Raw genomic sequence first — 20,433 nt, 5'->3', positions numbered from 1 at the left:
ATCTGCTAAAGCCTGCGACTTGGTGGCTGTGCGAGGTTCGTATCTGATGTCGTAACAACCTTCTAGATAACTCAGGCTTCCTCATGATTGACTTCATGGGATGGTTAGTTCTAACAGTTATAGGATGACACTCAAAATAAGGGCGTAATTTAGTAGAAGAAACAATGAGCGCAAGGACAAGTGTTTCGAGATGGGAGTACCTCGTTTCGGCGCTAAGTAAGGACTTACTGACGTAATAAATGGGTAACTGCTTGTCGTCTTCTTCTCGTACTAATACTGCACTAATGGTCGACTCTATGACTGCAAGGTATACTTGTAATTCCTCTTTGTCTTTAGGTTTCGACAGCAGCGGGGGTTCTGACAGGTACTGTTTGAGTTGTTGCAGTGAAGCTTCTTGTTGGTCGGTCCAATTGAACTTCTCGTTCTTCCTGCGGATGACGTAAAATAACTTGCATTTGTCAGACGACCTGGAGATGAAACAGTTGAGAGCAGCCACTCTGCCTGCTAGCTTTTGCACGTCCTTTTGGTTTCGAGGTGACTGCAAGTTGATGATTGCACGGATTTGGTTGGGACTAGCTTCGATGCCTCTTTGAGTGACCATGTAACCTTGAAATTTTCCAGAGGAGACTCCAAACGAGCACTTGGTGGGGTTGAGTTTCATGTTGTATTCTCGCAAGACGTCGAAGGCTTGCTGGAGGTGTGAGATGTGCTCCGAGGCTTTTTTGGACTTTACCAACATGTCGTCGATATAGACCTCCATAGTGTCGCCTAACTGTTTTCTGAACATCTTGTTAACTAGGCATTGATAGGTAGCACCAGCATTCCTCAAGCCGAAGGGCATGACTTTGTAACAGTAGGTTCCACGTTCTGTGATGAAGGCGGTCTTCTCCTGATCGTCCGGGTGCATCAGAATCTGATTGTATCCACTGAATGCATCCATAAATGTGAGCATTTCATGCCCAACAGTAGCATCGACCATGGCGTCGATGTGAGGTAAGGGAAAAGAGTCTTTAGGGCATGCTTTCTTGATGTCGGTGAAGTCTATGCAAAAATGCCATTTCCCGTTCTTCTCTCTGACTACGACGACGTTGGCCAGCCAATCTGGATATTTGACTTCTCTAATTTTTCCGGTGTCTAATAATTGCCGAACCTCGTCGTTGATGATTTGGTTGCGTTCTGGGGCGAACTTCCTTCGTTTCTGTTTGACGAGCTTGTGATGTGGATCAACACTGAGTTTGTGAGTGATGATGCCTAGACTGATACCTGGCATATCTTCATGGGACCATGCGAAACAATCTGCGTTGGCTTTGAGAAATGTGATAAGTTCCGACCTGATGTTGTCAGGTACGTCACATCCAATGAGGACGACTTGTTCTGGCTTTGCAGGATCTAAGATGACTTCGTCAAGCTGCTCAGATTTGGGTTCTTTGTAGCCTGATGGGTCGGAACTGGACTGTAGTTGCTATAAAGAGGATTTATTGGTGGCTGAGGGCTTCAAGGCTGCCTTGTAACATTCTTTGGATTCTTGCTGATCCCCTTTGATTTCTTGAACCCCCCATTGAGTCGAGAATTTGATGGTTTGGTGGTGTGTCGATGGGATGGCCTTCATGTCGTGAATCCAGGGCCTGCCCAAAATAATGTTGTAAGATGAAGGGCAATCAATAACACAAAAATTTACCTGTTGGTTGCTCCCTTGGGCGTAAATAGGTAGGGTTACTTCTCCAAAGGTGGTCTTTGCCTCGCCGCTGAATCCTATCATCACCGTGGGCTTTTTGACGACATCTGTATCTGGGTTGAGCCCCATCTCCTTGAGGGCGTCGAGCATCATAACATTGGTGGAGCTACCATTGTCGACCAGGACTCGTTTGATCATGTAGTTTCCAACAGGGATGGATATTACCAAACCATCGTGGTGCTTATCCGAGATGTCCCTGCATCAGACTCATCAAAAGATATAGGGGTTAGATACTTCGCGGCTAGGCTCGGGTTGGTCTGTCCATCTCGTTTTCTCGAGCGTGCCTCTTCGTTGCAGAATAAGTCAAACCACAAACGTCAGAACCTCCAGCAATAAAATTTAGAGTTTTAGTATGAGGAGGAGGTGGAGGAGGTCGAGAAGGAGAGTTGGAGTTGTCTTTGTTGACGACGCCACGAGCTTTGTCCGACATAACGTCCTTGAAGTATCCGTTCTTTAGTAAGTAAGCCACTTCTCTTCTTAACGCCACGCATTCCTTGGTAGTGTGACCGATGTCGGCATGGAATTCACACCATTTTGAGGGATCCTTCTTTGATTCGGGTTTACTGGATTTCGGTGGCCAATGCACTGCTTTCCCCATCTCCGAGAGGTAGTTCATCAAACCTACAGTGTTAACACAAAAAGAATATTCGTTGTTCCTTTGGGGCAGGTCTGGACTGTTCCTCCAGTCGGAGTCGTCGTCTTCCTCCATCATTACTATATGTTGAGGTCGGGAATAAGGGGCAAGACGATCGTTGCTTATCTTGGGATAGGGTAGTCGCCTGTCCGTCTTAGTATAGTCGTTAGCTCCCTTCCTGGAGTAGAGAGTCTCTTCCAACCTGACTTGAGCCATTGCTTTGGCTTGGGAGTCTTCGAACGTCTTGCAGGGATACTTGATCAGATCCCTCCATAGGTCGGTCTCGCCATACAACCCTTGCCTGAATGCTTCGGTTGTCGTTGGGACGTCACACTCAGGTACACTCACCTTCTCCCTGATGAACCGAGCTATTTAATCCTTCAGAGGTTCGTCTGGGCGTTGAACCACTCGGTATAGGTCGCTTGTTTGTTTCTCCAAACACCTGCTGCTGGCAAACTGCTAATTAAACATGTTGTCGAGGTGAGCAAAGGAAGTGATGCATCCGTTTGGCAGGATGGTTAACCACTTCAAGGCGGGTCCAAATAGTGTCGAGCCGAATCCTTTGCAAAGACTAGCTTCCCTTATTTGCTTGGGAACTGGGAATGTCATCATCCGCAGCTTGTAGGTCAAGATATGCTCCCTTGGGTCGGTCGTTCCTTCGTACATGGGCATATTGGGTGGGCTAAACCGCTTCGGGATGTCGATTGCGTCGATGGGGTCGGCATATGGTGAGTTGGCATAACTATTTAGGCTGGCTTCTTTGATTGGCGTTGGCACTCCCGGAATTTCATTTATCATGGTCATAATTTGTTGGAGTTGGTGGTTGGTGTTTTCACAGATGCTGTTGAGCACCGGGACGAGGGGGCTGAACGTTTCGAGAAGGCTGGCTTGGAGATGTTGGTAATAGGTGTTTTGTGGATATATGTTGTGAGCTTGGTGAGGAGTAAACTGTGGTACGACCTGTTGCAAGAAGGGAGGTGTTCCCTGGGCAGCGTTGGTACCTGCAACATAAGGAAAGGGAGTTACGAAACCATGACTAATCGGAGCAACTGACCTGTTAGGAGTAGTGTATAAAGAATAGTTTCGAGAGGAGTTTGGGCGCATCGGGGTGTGCAGGAACACTGCTTGTGGTGCTTGACCGGCCAAGGGGACCACCATTATTTGGGGAGGTGCTCCTGGTGCCGAGGTGACTAGGTTGACGACAGGTTGGACGACTTGCTGAGAGAAGAGTTGGTCCCAGGGCATTTGAGTCGCCGGTGTCGGTCTATGCGCCAGGACTAAGACGGTTAACGACGTTGACATGGTTACCATTGGGGGAGGTAATGGACGAGATGCAGGATTAGAGGCGGGCGCCGACACCATGGTGGATGTTGTCGTGCCGACTTGAGATGGGGCGGCTTGGGCGGCCGTCGTGGCAGCGTTGGTCGCTGATGTACCTGCAGAAGATGCTTGAGTTGGAGGGGGAGGCAGCCAACTCGGATTAGAACGGGGCTGGTTCGGCAACGGCTCGAATTCGCGGATCTGTTCGAGGATTGGGCCTCCGGGTTCGCCAAAGGGTACATGGAGAGGATGATCCAGGGCCACGTCGAGGTCCAAGCGGCAGCTCAGCCCAGAGGTGTCTCGCCGGTACTGGAACCCAGACCCGGTGGCGATGGAGGCAGCGGATCTGACCTGGAAGTGCAGCGCTTCGTTTTCCTTTTGGAGGATGTTGATGCGCTGCTCCATGGCTTCAAAACGACGAGTGATATCGTTGGATGAGCTAGCATTACCGGCCGTGGTGATCGGAATGGTATTATCGAGCTGCTTTTGATTGTCAGCCCCACGGTGGGCGCCAAATTGTTTTGGGCAAATTCAACTTAGAGACGAACTTGCCTTGATGATGGTGCTAACAATCGATTGAGCAAGATAATTTAGGGCAACGAGAGTAAGTCGTAAGAGCATAGAATGAGAGTATTATTATTGCTTAGTATTTCGTGTATACAAACTAACTTAGTTGAGCCATTTTATAGGCATTACATGATAAGAGTGTAACGTTTACACATAAATGTACATAATTGGGCATTATATGAGTAATAACGGCTTGCTTAGCAACGGTTCGTAACCGCTGCCTTTCCCTTAGCCGTTGAGAGCAAGATAGAGGGGTGCTTCGTCACGCCTTGTTAGCAGCCACATATGCTCCACTTGTCATGTCTGACCACGTCACCAGGAGGATATTTTCCCCCTAACAGACGCCCCCCAAGTTGCCGGTTCTAACGTAGATAGGTAGCAATCCCTGGCCAGTTGTTGGTTTCCATAGATGGCTCCAATGTCTACGTTGCTTCCCACAAATTTAATCAACAGTAAATGAGGAACAATTACTGCTTTCAAATCATTGAGGGCTGGGAGGCCTAGTATGATGTTAAAGGAGGTGAGACTCGCCACAATTATGAATCTGACAGCGCCTTCTATAGTTACTGGAGGTGTGCCAATTTAGACGGGAAGCAAGATGGAGCCGATAGGACGAGCGACACTTCCCCCAAAACCTACAAGGGGCTTGGGTACTCTTTCTATCGTTCCAGGGTCATGTTGCAACTTATGTAGGCATTGTAAACTGATTATGTCGGACGAGCTCCCAGTGTCTACTAACACTCTTTTCACCCTGAGATTGGCTACTTTAATCTCCAAGACCAAGGGGTCATCATCATATGGCATTACCGACTTGCGATAATCAGCTTCCGAAATTTCCACATGGGGTAGGTCTACTCGCTCAGTGCGAGACCGAGACGAGCCAAACTGTCGTCCATCATTAGTCGGTGCACCTGCCGCTAACCCTCCTGATATTACTACTATGAATCCATCATCCGAGAAGCTGTTGTCATTGTCAGAGACAGATGTGCACAATTTTTGCCCCTTTATAGTGCTGGCCTCACTTGCATTTGTCAAGCAGAGATAGTGTTGTAGGCATCCTTTGGCCGCGTAACCATCCAGTATCCTCTTTAGCATCCGACAGTTTTGGGTGTCGTGTCCGGCCTCTTTGTGAAAGATGCAGAACGGGGTGCTCTTTTTTTTTAGGTTATGATACATATGAATAAACATAAATCATGCGGAAAAACCATAAAGCCAGGAAACATATTATTTACACATAATCATTTAGCATAATTTAGATGCATACACTTTGTAGCGTGCCCTCCCTAGCTGCGCCCGAACCGAACAAGAACAAGCCTTTAGGACTCTAAGTGTCGTCCCTCCGTAGATAGTCCACAGCACGTCCGGATCCGCCTTAAGATTAACCAACTAGAATCGCCCTTAAGGTACTATAATTTTCGGCTATTATAGGGCAATAATATGACTGAATTTTGCTCTCAAAATGTCACTTTGAATACTTGAAAAAAAAACTCGCTATAAATTGTGAACCCATGCCACATATTTATAGGGGTATGGAAAGAGAATTGGAATCCTACTAGGATACGAATTAATTAAATTAGAATCCTAGTAGAGATCTTATTTAATTAATTTATCTTTTAGGATTAGGAATTTAATCATTAAACGAATCCTATACGCTTTAGGTTTCGTATGTGAACACAAACACACACGCACGCACAGCAGCCCACGAGGGGCGCCATGCGCGCGCGCACAGCCTGAGCAACGCAGCCCAATTGCCACGGAGCCCACGACTGCCGCAGCCTTGGGCGCGCGCTGGGCCTGCCTTGCGGTGGGTCTGGCGTAGCCTTGGGCTGGCGTGTTGTGGCGCGCGTTTCCCTTGCTGGGCGTGGGCCTTGCTTCGTACTGGGCCTTCGTCTAGCAAGCTCGTCCGATGCTAATTCGTACGACGCGCTTCCGATTAATTTCCCGATTCCGGAATTCATTTCCGACACGAACAATACTCAACATTTCCGATTCCGGAATTAATTTCCGTTTCGACAATATTTCAGATTCCGGCAATATTTCCGTTTCCGATAATATTTTCCGATACGTACCATGTTTCCGTTTCCGGTAACATCTACGACTTGGATAATATTTATATTTCCGATATGATCCATATTTCCGTTTCCGGCAATATCATCGTTTCCGGAGTATTCATTTCTTGCCTTTGACGATCTCAGCTCCCAATGGAACCAAGATCTGTCGATTCCGAATATCCATAGATGGAGTATTTAATGCCATTAAATACCTGATCCATTTACGTACTATTTTTGTGACCCTACGGGTTCAGTCAAGAGTAAGTTGTGGATTAATATCATTAATTCCATTTGAACTGAAGCGGCCTCTAGCTAGACATTCAGCTCACTTGATCTCACTGAATTATTAACTTGTTAATTAATACTGAACCGCATTTATTAGACTTAATATTATATGCATACTTGGACCAAGGGCATTATTTCCTTCAGTCTCCCACTTGTCCTTAGGGACAAGTGTGCATTACCTAATTCCTTTGTCACTCGATGCTTGCTCATGAACATAAGGTAAGAGTTGTCATCCTTATTATGTCCAGAGGTGTTTCTCGGTTTCAGAGTTCAACTGATCAAATAATTTGGTAATCATATCCTATGATTCATCCGAGCACGCCCATGCATTTTACAGTTTCTAGCTCTCCGAGTGGCCTTGTACTACTATTAAGCATCTCATCCCGATTTATGGGAGGACAATCCCAATCTTGCGATCTTGAGTTTAGACTTCGTTTGATAGGTGATTACCTGAGCGTTGCCTTTATAGCCTCCTTTACGGTGCGACGGTTGGTCAATGTCAAAGTAACCAGTTCTCAAACATGTAATCTCAAATCACTCAGGTATTGAGGATTTAGTGTCTAATAATTTTAATGAAATTTACTTATGACAGATTTTCATCTCTTACAGTAAAGTTTCATAGGTCTGTCCGATACTAGTCTTCCCAAAGTAAGTATCTATGCAAATGATTACGACATTGCCATGTCCACATAGTTCAAGAAACAGAACTGCTAGTCATCTTGCATTCTAGTCCTCTAACGTTTTCTATGCGTCCAATTTTATAGAAAACTTCGACCAGGGACCATTTTCAACTTTTGACATTCAAGTTCACTTGATGGACATTTCTTAGTCACAGGACTGGTCCTGACAGTCTATCTTGAATATTTCGTCAAATTGAAGGGACTCATCATTTAATAAACCACAAATTAAATGGAAAAATGAATTCTATTCATTTATTGTGAATGATTAACCAATAATGTTTTACAAAGTATTAAACTCTAAAACTTTAAAACATTAAACAAGGACATCAAATCCATTCTCCAATATGCTTGATTCCCATAGCTGCAGTGTGCGATTTGTGCTTCGCATGCGGCAAAGGTTTAGTCAATGGATCTGATATGTTGTCATCAGTACCAATCTTGCTTATCTCGACTTCTTTTCCTTCAAAGAACTCTCGTAGAAGGTGAAATCTACGAAGTACATGCTTGACTCTTTGGTGGTGTCTAGGCTCCTTTGCCTGTGCAATAGCTCCGTTATTATCACAATACAGGGCTATTGGTCCTTTAATGGAGGGGACTACACCAAGTTCACCTATGAACTTCCTTAGCCATATAGCTTCCTTTGCTGCTTCATGTGCAGCAATGTACTCCGCTTCAGTTGTAGAATCCGCAATGGTGCTTTGCTTAGCACTTTTCCAGCTTACTGCTCCTCCGTTGAGGCAGAAGACAAACCCAGACTGTGATCTGACATCATCTTTGTCGGTTTGAAAACTTGCGTCCGTATAGCCTTTAACAATTAATTCATCATCTCCACCATAGACCAGGAAGTCATCTTTGTGCCTTTTCAGGTACTTCAGAATATTTTTGGCAGCAGTCCAATGTGCCTCTCCTGGGTCTGACTGGTATCTGCTCGTAGCACTGAGTGCGTACGCAACATCCGGGCGTGTACATATCATAGCATACATTATTGAACCAATCAATGATGCATATGGAATCCCATTCATTTTTCTACGCTCATCAAGTGTTTTTGGGCACCGAGTCTTGCTTAGAGTCATTCCATGAGACATGGGTAGGTAGCCTCGCTTAGAGTCTGCCATCTTGAACCTATCAAGTACCTTATTGATATAAGTGCTTTGACTAAGTCCAATCATCTTTTTAGATCTATCTCTGTAAATCTTGATGCCCAATATGTACTGTGCTTCTCCTAGATCCTTCATCGAAAAACATTTCCCAAGCCAAATCTTGACAGAGTTCAACATAGGAATGTCATTTCCGATAAGTAATATGTCGTCGACATATAATACTAGAAAAGCAATTTTGCTCCCACTGACCTTCTTGTATACACAAGATTCGTCGGCGTTCTTGATGAAACCAAAGTCACTGACTGCTTCATCAAAATGTATATTCCAGCTGATACGAGTTTAAAAACTCGTTGTATAAACAAGGATAGTTGATTAACAAGCTAGACCTTTAACTCGTTGATCGTGAATGCAAGACAAGACCTATTGACTCACACTCAGTTCTTTGAATAGGAAACGCGTCCAAAACAAAGAAAAAAAACTGAATTATAAACTATAATTCGAAATGTAACAAACAAGTGTTTTAATCATCCAGTTGGTTGTTTATTCCAATCAAGAAGCTGACTATAAATAGCCAAAAACCAACAGCTACAAGAGCTTTAAACGGCCAATTAAGAGCCATTTAAGAGCCTTTAAAACTGGCAGTTACAAGCTCTAAAGCCTCCTAATTCAGTCACTAAATTGGAGGTTACAAAGGCTTAAAACTCTCCTTACAAACAGCAATAATCAAAGCTAAGTAATGACTGAATTTAAATTGGGGATTTAAACAAATATCCCTTTATTAAACCGACTTTAACCAAAGCAATTAAGAATAATAAGTGCGTACAATCTGTTTAAACAAGCAGACCAATGTGATTAAACGGACCAGTTTGATTAACGTACCACCATGATAATAAGGACCATATAACGAGCTCACTCAATCCAAGTCACCATGCACACAAAATGAGCCATTGAACCCAAATCAGTTTTGGTTCCAATTGCTAGCATAAGACTATCACTTTCATCCATAACCGTATCATCCCCTCCCCCTTTAAAAGGAATTGACCTCAATTCAGCAAGGCCATCATCATCAAGATAAGGTGAAAGATCACCTACATTGAAAGTAGCATGGACACCATAGTCTCCCGGAAGCTCAATCTTGTAAGCATTATCATTCACACGTGCAACCACCTTGTAAGGACCTTCAGCCCTAGGCATAAGCTTGTTCTTGCGTTTGCTTGGAAAACGCTCTTTCCTTAAATGAACCCAAACCAAATCACCTTCTTCAAACAACCTCGGTTTGCGATTCCTATTTGATTTATGTTTATAAGAGGCATTAATAGCTTCAATTCGCTCACGAACTTGTTGGTGCAGTTTCATCATAGACTTTAACTTAGCATCGGCATCCTTGTGAACCAACTCATCTTTTGGTAATGAAATTAAATCCAAGGGCAAGTATGGATTAATCCCATATACTACCTCAAATGGAGAATGACCAGTAGCATAAGTAGGAGACCAGTTATAAGCAAATTCAGCGTGAGCAAGCTTGACATCCCAATCCTTTTGCGTTTTACTTACCAACCCTCTCAATAGCGTTCCCAAGGTTCGATTTGTCACCTCTGTTTGCCCATCAGTTTGAGGGTGATGTGAAGTGCTAAACAACAACTTAGTTCCCACCTTTCTCCACAATGTATTCCAAAAGTAACTCAAGAACTTGGAATCTCGATCAGAAACAATAGTCTTTGTAATTACATGCAAACGAACAATCTCCTTATAATACAAATCAGCCACATTACAAGCATCATCCGTTTTGTGACAAGCAACGAAGTGAGCCATTTTTGAAAATCTATCCACCACGACCATAATAGCATCCTTACCTCTTTGAGTACGAGGCAAAGCCACTATAAAATCCATGGATACATCTTCCCAAGGGCGAACTGGAACCGGCAAAGGTGAGTATAAACCGGGTTTGAAAGAACTCTTGCCATATGACAAGTCACACATTTATTCACAATGTTCGTTACATCACCTAACATTTTAGGCCAAAAGAAATGTTCTCTCAATATTTCCAAGGTCTTGGCTATGCCAAAGTGACCAGCCAATCCTCCACCATGAGCCTCACGCACTAGTAACTCACGAATTGAATGCTTAGGAATACAAAGGCGATTACCTTTGAAAAGAAACCCATCTTGCAACATGTACTCCCCATAAGCACCAACTGCACATTTCTCGAATGCAACTCCAAAATCACCATCATCATGATAATAATCTTTTAAGGTTTCAAACCCCAACAAACGAACATCAAGTGTAGCAAGCAAAGTGTACCTTCGTGATAATGCATCAGCCACCACATTGCTTTTACCATCTTTGTATTTCAAAGAAAAATGAAAGGATTGCAAGAACTCAACCCATTTAGCATGCCTTGGGCTCAATTTTTGTTGCCCATTAATATACTTCAAAGATTCATGATCAGAATGCAAAACAAAGTGGCTAGAACGCAAATAATGACTCCAATGATCCAAAGCTCTAACAATGGCATAGAACTCTTTATCATAAGTGCAATAATTCAAACGAGCACCCCCTAACTTTTCTGAAAAATAAGCTATGGGACGCTTACCTTGGATCAAAACAGCACCAATCCCCACTCCACTAGCATCACACTCGACCTCAAAAGGTTGAGAGAAATCTGGCAGCGCCAAAATAGGAGCAGCACACAAACGCTCTTTAATCACATCAAACGCCTTTTGAGCGTCCTCTCCCCATACAAAAGCACCTTTCTTCAAGCAACCAGTGATAGGACTAGTAATAGTACTGAAATCACAAATGAAACGTCTATAAAATGAAGCAAGACCATGAAATGAACGCACCTCACTTATAGTTTTAGGATTAGGCCACGATTTGATAGCCTCGATCTTGGACTGATCCACGGACACTCCATCTTTCGAAACCACATAGCCCAAGAATACAACATTGTCAACAAGGAATGAACACTTCTCTAGCTTCCCATAGAGTCTTTGAGCTCTAAGTGTTTCAAAAACATCCCTCAAATGAATCAGATGCTCCTCTTCGTTCCTACTATACACTAAGATGTCATCAAGATATACCACAACGAATCTGCCCAAAAATGATTTAAGCACTTCGTTCATTAGCCTCATAAACGTACTAGGAGCATTAGTGAGACCAAATGGCATGACGGTCCACTCATACAAACCATGTTTTGTCTTGAAAGCCGTTTTCCACTCATCTCCTTCACGCATCCGAATCGATGATAAACACTTCGCAAATCAATTTTTGAGAACAACTTCGAACCATGGAGCTCATCTAACATATCATCAAGTCTCGGAATTGGAAAACGATACTTGATGGTAATGTTATTCACAACCCTACTATCAACACACATTCGCCATGTTCCATCTTTCTTAGGCACAAGCAACACCGGAACAGCACATGGACTCAAGCTTTCTCTAACATAGCCTCGATTCACAAGTTCATCAATTTGCTTTTGCAATTCCTTTGTTTCCTCCGGATTGCAACGATAGGCAGCCTTATTAGGCAAAGAAGTTCCTGGAATAAGATCAATTTGATGTTCAATACCACGAATAGGGGGCAAACCTGGTGGTAATTCATCCGGAAATACATCCTTGAACTCAAACAGAAATTCGGCAATGGGACTGCCTTCTTTCCAATTTTGGCCTTCAATTGGACTCTCCTTAGCCACGAGCAAATACACCAACTCTCCATGATCAATAGCTTGCTCAATTTCTCGTTCACTAGCCAACATGGTGAGATTCGGCTTTTTCTTTTGTTTCACACTCATGGATCGAACCGCTTGAGATGACATAGGCTTTAGCGCAATTTTCTTGCCTTTGTCTCTCAATTCATACTCATTGCTTCTCCCTTTATGAATCACGTCCCTATCAAACGGCCAAGGACGACCCAACAAAATATGACAAGCATCCGTAGGAATAACATCACAAAGAACTTCATCCACATACGAACCCATAGTCAAACCAACCCTTACTTGCTTCGACACTTTTACACTATTACCATCATCAAGCCAATGGAGTGCGTATGGCCTAGGATGGGCAGTAGTGACTAAGCCTAATTTTGACACCATTTCACTAGAAGCAGCATTGGTACAACCCCCCCATCAACAATTACACTACACCACTTATCTTTCACTAGACATTTAGTATGAAACAACTGATCTCGTTGGTCTAGATCAGTAGGTGAAATTTGAGTTTGTAGCGCTCTAAGAACCAGATTTGTGTCATAAATTGGAGCCTCATACCCTTCCTCTTCCTCCTCATCACCACTCTCATCAAACACAAATACGTCCCCCAACCTCTTTCCCTCTTCCAACAACTCCTCACGACACTCAACAGCTTCTCTCAAGGTCACTACTCGTTTATTTGGACACGCATTTTGATAATGCCCAAACCCTTGACACTTAAAACAACGCACCTTGGACAGATTTGTTTCTTTGGTTGGGTTAGATAGTTTAGGGGCAGCCGTAGAATTACTTGAACCTACGGTACTAGGTGATGTGTTTGGTTTCAAGCTAGGTTCGGATTTAGCCCAAGACTTGGCTTTACCATCCATACTACACTAGTAGAAAAAACCCCTGTTGCAACCCCCTTGTTGCAGCGTACAAGTATTAATACGCTTCAACAACCAGTCGGTCAACGCGGGTCAAACCCTTTAAAGGGTTGTTGCAGCGTACAAATTAATTGCCCCCTGCAAAAGAGATTTTTGCAGCGTACATAGTAAAAGCACCCTGCAATAGACCTTTTATTTTGCAGCGTACATGGTAAAAGCCCCCTGCAATAACATATTTGTAATTTTTTTCGCTGCAACTTTAACTCAGACCAAACATTTCTACCTCAAACCTCATGACCAATTTCGCAGCGAATATCCCACTCTCATTACTCCCTTCTTCTTCTCTCGGCTTACCCTGCGTCTCGCCGGTGGTTCTCACCAGTGGTCGTCGCCGCGTGGTCTCGCCCGTCGCCGGTGGTACTCTAGCAAGAGTCTATTTAATTTCCTCACCTCTCACCGGTGGTTCCCTGCTCGAAAAACCCCCGCAAAAGGTATTCCCTGCTCGAAAAAACAACCGGCGAAGTGATTCCCTGCTAGGAAAACTAAGCTTCTTTGCTCGGCCGGTTCGCGAACCATGTTCTCCGTCAATCCTCGCTGCGGCAAGTAACTTTCTCCCCTGTCCCTTTTTATTTTCGTTTTCAAAATTAGGGTTTGTTCATTTTTCATTTTTGCAGAGAAAGCCAAAGAAATTGTTGGCTGACAAGATTAGGAGAAAATACATACGTTTATCTCGGGTGGGTTATGATTTCTTTTGTTTTAAATGATGAAATTTTGCAAATTCTTGAATCTTGATCTTCGTATGTAATTTAAACAGAGATATATCAATTAATTTGATTTTCTTGATGAGAAAAATATTGTAATAATCCCTGATTAAGGAAATATAATTCTGTTCATGCTAGAAAAATTCACTCAAAGATAAATGTTGAACATCTGACTACCGTAAAAGTGATGTAAAATCGAATGTTTCTGGTGGTTTCATCTTGGTTAGTACCTCAAATCATGTTTTAGGCTCTTTCATTAGGCAAATGTGAAAAACTACTCCCTCCATTCTTGAATGTCAGTCCTTTTTTGAATCTAAAGCAATCCAATTTAAGTAATTTCATGTTTCATGTTTTAGGCCTTTTCATTAGCCAAATGTGACAAACTATATATTATTCTGATGAAATTAATATGCTTATTTTGAGGTGTTTTCTTACTTGGTTCATTTGGTGGAGTCACAGAGACTTCCTCCACCCTTTTGAAGGGCGCATATACCAGTAAAAAACCGTACTGTTATAATACTCGAGACAGATACTGGAGAACAATACGAAGCCAATTATCTGCCTCAATATCGTGGACTCAGTGGTGGGTGGAAAAGGTTTGCCATAGTTCTGAAATTGGAAGGAGATACTGTTGTTTTTCAACTAGTTGAACCTGCCAAATTTAAGGTAGTTTTTGATAAAACTTTGTTATCTTTAGTTTGCATTTATTTTCTTCTTGGTCCTGCACATTGAAGTGTTCTTTAATACTAGTATATGTTATTGTTCATGGACTGACTGATATAAGGATAAGGGTAAATGTTAGGATTCTGCTTTACTTCGGGGGAATTCAATTGATCAAGTTTATATTTTGAAATCAGCCATACTTTGATACGTTAAAACAAAAATTGATATGTTTCAGCTAGGCCAGGCTTACTATTATCTGTCATTTTTTATTCCTTGCAGAATTCTTTATGGTCATCTAATAGTTCTATTCCACTTTCAAGTAATTATATGAATACAAATGATTTCGTGCAGTGGGTTATAGATGTGGATGTTAGCATATTGTTGTTAAGGGGTAGACCGAAGCTTGAAAATAGTGGCCAAGCAATCCAACGCAACTTTTATTCTTAACTTTGAGTGAATATGCATTCCTAACTTAAGCGTAACTGACAACATCGAGGGTTGTTGATTGAGCGAAAAGTCTTTTCAATTCCTAATTTTTATCCGTCCCAAACACATGTCTTAGCATAAACATCTGAACCACCTTTCAGCTAGCTGCACTTTGATTTAGCGTTTGAGGTATTGTCGTATTTATGCCTTTCCAAAGTTTCAGCTTTCATAATACTAGTCCCATAGTCTGGCTAGTATTATTATTTTCAGTTTTTCAAGGTCTTGTAGTGATCACTGATTCACTGCAAACTGGATATTGATTATTTATATACTGTATTAGATGAACTGCAGTTTCATGTTCGAGAGGGGTTCAAATCACTCTCTGATCAGTGGTTCCACACTTCCAACTCTCCTATGTAGTACTTATGCAATATATGCCGAGAAGCTACCTCTAGGATAGGTCTTTCTAGTAGTATGTTACAATGGTGTATTGGTGACCGGAATTATAAAATTATAATTGCTTCCACTAGAGCATTGATAGTCCTAGGAAACTACGTTGAGCAGCTTGGTATTGTGCGTACCGTAGAGACCCAGATGAATACAACGTTTCCTGGTATCTAGCAATCACTTTCTTTTTGGTTTAGATACTTGTGCTGCTGTCTCCTATATTCTCTGATAAATTGACGGGTTTTTTCCTTTGAGAGACTTGAGTTTTAGACCCTCATCCCCTGTAACTAAAAGCTGAAATGAGTCCAGTTTTGAGATTGAAAAATGCGCTTGACTATGTAAGAGATGCAGATGATGGAGCAAGTCTTTTTTGGAAAAAGTATAATTGGTGTTCAGTGTAAGTTAGAGAAGAACCAGAGTGATGGCCAGGGACTCAGTTACAAGCCAAGCCCAGAATTTGTCTTGCGGACTCTTGCCTTTATGGGTTTTGTTTGAGATGAGAGGAGGGTGGACATACTAATTTCAATCTATTTACGCACATCTAAGGCTCATGCCACAAACTTTTATGTTAAAAGGAATTTCATGGATAAAACCGTTCCACTGTTTTTTTTCCTGTTAAAGTTAAAAAAAATCAGACAACTGTTGATTTGATATTCCTCTGTACTCTAGTTCTGTTGTGATAAATTCACTTCTCCAACTCTTTGTTTGTGTAAATGTAGTCTGACATATCTTCCCGTGCCTCTACTTACTATGTGATCTATTCTATCTTCTTGTATCTGTCCACAGTCTACCTCTTCTAGAATCAAATCACTAAACTAGTTGAAGCTGAGGATAAAAGCTGCTAATGAAGCTGAGGCGGCTTGCCAACGGCGTCTCTCTGTTGCTGAGGCTGAAATAGCTGATTTAAGATCCAAATTGGATACTACTAAAAGGTTTGGACTTGGTTGAGTTTACTTCAGGCCTTGGTTATTTTGTGCTTTTGGATTCACTTTTAAATACTAGGAGCTAGGCAATTGTTTTATAGAGGTATGGTAGGCAAGCACTTTTCGTAAAGGTATTCCATTGTATGTTTATTTTGTTTGAAGAAAGGGTTTTGTATCAGTAAACTAAACTTGTATGCTCTTGCTGGGCAGGGAAAACTGACCCAGAAAACTACACCCCAGTCATAATGCCATCAGGGTCTCACCCCCCCCCCCCTCCCCGCCCACCCCACCCCCCCCACTCCCACACACACACACACACATGTAGATTTGGTCCAACTCATCATCCAATTCTTACTCGAACCACTTCTATTTGCTTTATTTGAGTCACTTCTTCCACAAAGCTTTTGATTTCCCAACATTGCATCATTAGTTGACAAGTGATCGTTGCGAGGATTAGAAGCTTCGATAGACATTGTGTACTTTATAGTAGTTTTTAACAATGTTAACTAGCTTGGGTATAGGTGATAGGTATCTGTATATGTTTTCTGTGGCTCATTAGTTTGGATTTATCACTAGTTAGGGTGGAGTTGTGGGAACATGACAATTCAAGAATTAAGTATTTATAAAGAGTTATAACAACCTGTAAGTCTGTAACTTATTTTGTTCAGAAAATAGGACCCAAATTTCAATCTTATAAACAGGTTTGCTGTCAAATGTTTTGTGAAGCTGTTGAGATCCACATATATGAATATCCCTTATACCTAAGAAGTGACAGGGAGAGAGGGATCACCCTCTTAATGGTTGTTTGAATAACATATTCGCTCCATGTATGTAGATCACCAAATGTATTAACTTCTATGCAGCATGGAAGGCAAGCATTCGTTTCTGTGCCTAGCACTTTTCCTGTGCCTGGAGAAGAACTGATGTTTTGATGATTGTAAGAGGGGCAAGGAGAAGCTTGTTTGTGATGCTGCTCAAGTACTGCTTTATTTCGGAGTTGAACAAATCATCTATGTTTCTGAAATGACGCACTGCTAAATAAAGGTTTTTCTTCTTAACTATACCACTTCAAAGCACTATTTGTAATAGCTATTAGGACATTGTTATTAGTTGCTTGAATGTTAAAGTGTGATATTTAATTTGAATTTAATCTAATGCTTAGTTGAAATTTCTGTTTTTGTAAAGGTCTACACTCCGAGGAATGCGCCTATACTAGTGAGGAAATTGATGTGGTTCGTGAGCAACGGGCTAAGTGTTTTACCCGCAAGTATTTACTATTGGCTTGAGCGCGCTTGATCGAGGTGGTTTAGTTGTTATAGAACAATCGTTTACATTAAAATGTATGCGTACATTGAAATTGGAACGTATATTTGAATGTAGTACGTGCACTTTGGTTTTGGGATATATATATATGTATACAAAACACCAGTTATTATTTTTTATATTTGTTGATCTACAGGTTGCGATATTTTATTTATTGTTGTTGACAGGTTCCTATATTTGGTGTAAGACACCCTAGGTATAGATAAATAAAACTAAAATTTTCCCGCCAAAAGCACAGCTTTGTTGCAGGGGGCATATACTTGTTCGCTGCAACAAGTGTGTAAAATTAGGCAACAATCAAGACTTGTTGCAGCGTACAAAATGATGTACGCTGCAACAGACTGGTTTGTTGCAGCGGGCTTTTATTTGTACGCTGCAACAGACTGGTTTGTTGCAGCGGGCTTTTATTTGTACGCTGCAACAAGTCTTGATTTTTGCCTAATTTTACACACTTGTTGCAGCGTACATGCAAATGTACGCTGCAAAAAAGTACTTTTCGCAGCGTACATTGTACGCTGCAACAAGTCAATACTTGTTGCAGGCCCCCCAGTTGCAGCATACGATGTACGCTGCAACAGGGGTCTAAAAGCCCGCTGCAACAAGGGTTTTTTCTACTAGTGCTAGACCCTCCCCCATATTTTGCCTTCCCTTGATTTTTCAATTTTAAACAAAGTCCACAAAGAGTGTCAAAATCAGAATATGGATAAAGGTCTACGGTATTGGCAATATTATAATTTAGACCCCTTAAAAATCTGGACAGTTTTTGTTCCTCAATTTCCTCAATTTCTCCCATTAAGGACAACTTTTCAAACTCATCAATATATTCAGCCACACTCATTTTTCCTTGCCTCAATTCGACAATTTTACGATAAGTTGTTATTCTATGAGTTGTTGGCACATACCTTTTACGTAGCTTACGTTTCAAAGACTCCCAAGAGGTAATTTTCTCTTTCCCTTCACGTATTCTCTTGGATTTCAGTCCCTCGAACCACAATGAAGCCCCTCGTCCTAGCTTCAATATGGCATATTTGCAATGCTTCTCATCATCAATGTCCTTGAAATCGAACATTCTCTCTATTTTGCGCTCCCACTCCAAATAGGCTTCCGGATCTGTTCCACCAACAAATTCAGGAAGTTCGGTGACCTTGAATTCATCCATAGCCCGTAGATCACGCCTAGGAGGCCTACGATACCCCCCATCTCTAACGTTCTTCAAGGCTTCTTGGAGATGTTGTAGAAAGTCAGGATCAACAAAATCCATATTTCAGTTTGTAAGAATTACGAACAGCAGCTCTCTCTTTTTTTTTTCTTTTTTTTTTTTTTTTTTTTTGGGCGGATCACACGAACAGCAGCTCTGATACCACTAATAATACGAGTTTAAAAACTCGTTGTATAAACAAGGATAGTTGATTAACAAGCTAGACCTTTAACTCGTTGATCGTGAATGCAAGACAAGACCTATTGACTCACAATCAGTTCTTTGAATAGGAAACGCGTCCAAAACAAAGAAAAAAAGCTGAATTATAAACTATAATTCGAAATGTAACAAACAAGTGTTTTAATCATCCAGTTGGTTGTTTATTCCAATCAAGAAGCTGACTATAAATAGCCAAAAACCAACAGCTACAAGAGCTTTAAACGGCTAATTAAGAGCCATTTAAGAGCCTTTAAAACTGGTAGTTACAAGCTCTAAAGCCTCCTAATTCAGTCACTAAATTGGAGGTTACAAAGGCTTAAAACTCTCCTTACAAACAGAAATAATCAAAGCTAAGTAATGACTGAATTTAAATTGGGGATTTAAAAAAATATCCCTTTATTAAACCGACTTTAACCAAAGCAATTAAGAATAATAAGTGCGTACAATCTGTTTAACAAAGCGGACCAATGTGATTAAACGGACCAGTTTGATTAACGTACCACCTTGATAATAAGGACCATATAACGAGCTCACTCAATCCAAGTCACCATGCACACAAAATGAGCCATTGAACCCAAATCAGTTTTGGTTCCAATTGCTAGCATAAGACTATCACTTTCATCCATAACCGTATCACCAGCTCCTGGATGCCTGCTTCAATCCGTAGATTGATTTCTTTAGCTTGCATACCTTTTTAGCATTCTTTGGATCCTCAAAACCCTCAGGCTGTGTCATAAACACAGTTTCTGTTAAAATTCCGCTTAAGAAAGCGGTTTTGACATCCATCTGTCATATTTCGTAATCGTAATATGCAGCGATTGCTAACATTATCCGAATAGACTTTAGCATTGCAACTGGTGAAAAGGTTTCATCGTAATCCACACTGTGGACTTGCCTGTAACCTTTTGCAACCAGTCTAGCTTTGAAAACTTCAAGTTTCCCATCCTTGTCCTTTTCAGTTTGAAATTCCATTTGCTTCCAATGGCTTGGTAGCCATCTGGCAAATCGACCAAATCCCATACTTGGTTTTCAGACATGGAGTCTAATTCAGATTGCATGGCTTCATGCCATTGCTTGGAGCTAGGGCTCGTCATAGCTTGTTTGTAAGTCGCAGGTTCATCACTTTCAAGTAATAGAATAGCTTTCGTTCGTCAAAATACCTAAGTACCTTTCCGGTTGAGATCTATATCTCTGCAATCTATGCGGGGTTACATTTCTAGATTGACCATGATTCTCACCAGAAACTTCTAAAGATCTCTGAGTTTCATCCTGAATGTCATCTTGAGCATTCTCTAGAGTTTGTTGTTCGACTCGAATTTCTTCGAGGTCTAGTTTTCTCCCACTTGTCATTTTGGAAATGTGATCCTTTTCCAAAAAGATACCATCTCGAGCAACAAACACCTTGTTCTCAGATGTATTGTAGAAGTAATACCCCTTTGTTTCCTTTGGATAGCCCACAAGGATACATTTGTCAGATTTTGGATGAAGTTTGTCTGAAATTAATCGTTTGACGTATACTTCACATC

General features: G+C 41.7%; 2 long non-coding RNA genes across 2 annotated transcripts; both read left to right on the top strand.

Annotated features, from left to right (window-relative positions):
• The first annotated feature begins 13,535 nt into the window (after nucleotides 1–13,535).
• LOC130466329 (uncharacterized) lies at nucleotides 13,536–16,164 on the top strand. The gene is made up of 3 exons (XR_008926466.1): nucleotides 13,536–13,681; nucleotides 14,168–14,374; nucleotides 16,031–16,164. It is a non-coding gene; the product is annotated as an uncharacterized lncRNA (long non-coding RNA).
• A 315-nt stretch (nucleotides 16,165–16,479) lies between these two features.
• Nucleotides 16,480–17,619, top strand: LOC130465793 (uncharacterized). Its single transcript, XR_008925806.1, has 2 exons — nucleotides 16,480–17,211; nucleotides 17,353–17,619. It is a non-coding gene; the product is annotated as an uncharacterized lncRNA (long non-coding RNA).
• Nucleotides 17,620–20,433: the final 2,814 nt, after the last annotated feature.

This window comes from Spinacia oleracea, chromosome 1, assembly GCF_020520425.1.
Source record: "Spinacia oleracea cultivar Varoflay chromosome 1, BTI_SOV_V1, whole genome shotgun sequence".
Lineage (NCBI taxonomy): Eukaryota > Viridiplantae > Streptophyta > Magnoliopsida > Caryophyllales > Amaranthaceae > Spinacia > Spinacia oleracea.
This window is presented reverse-complemented; position numbering and strand designations above follow the sequence as displayed.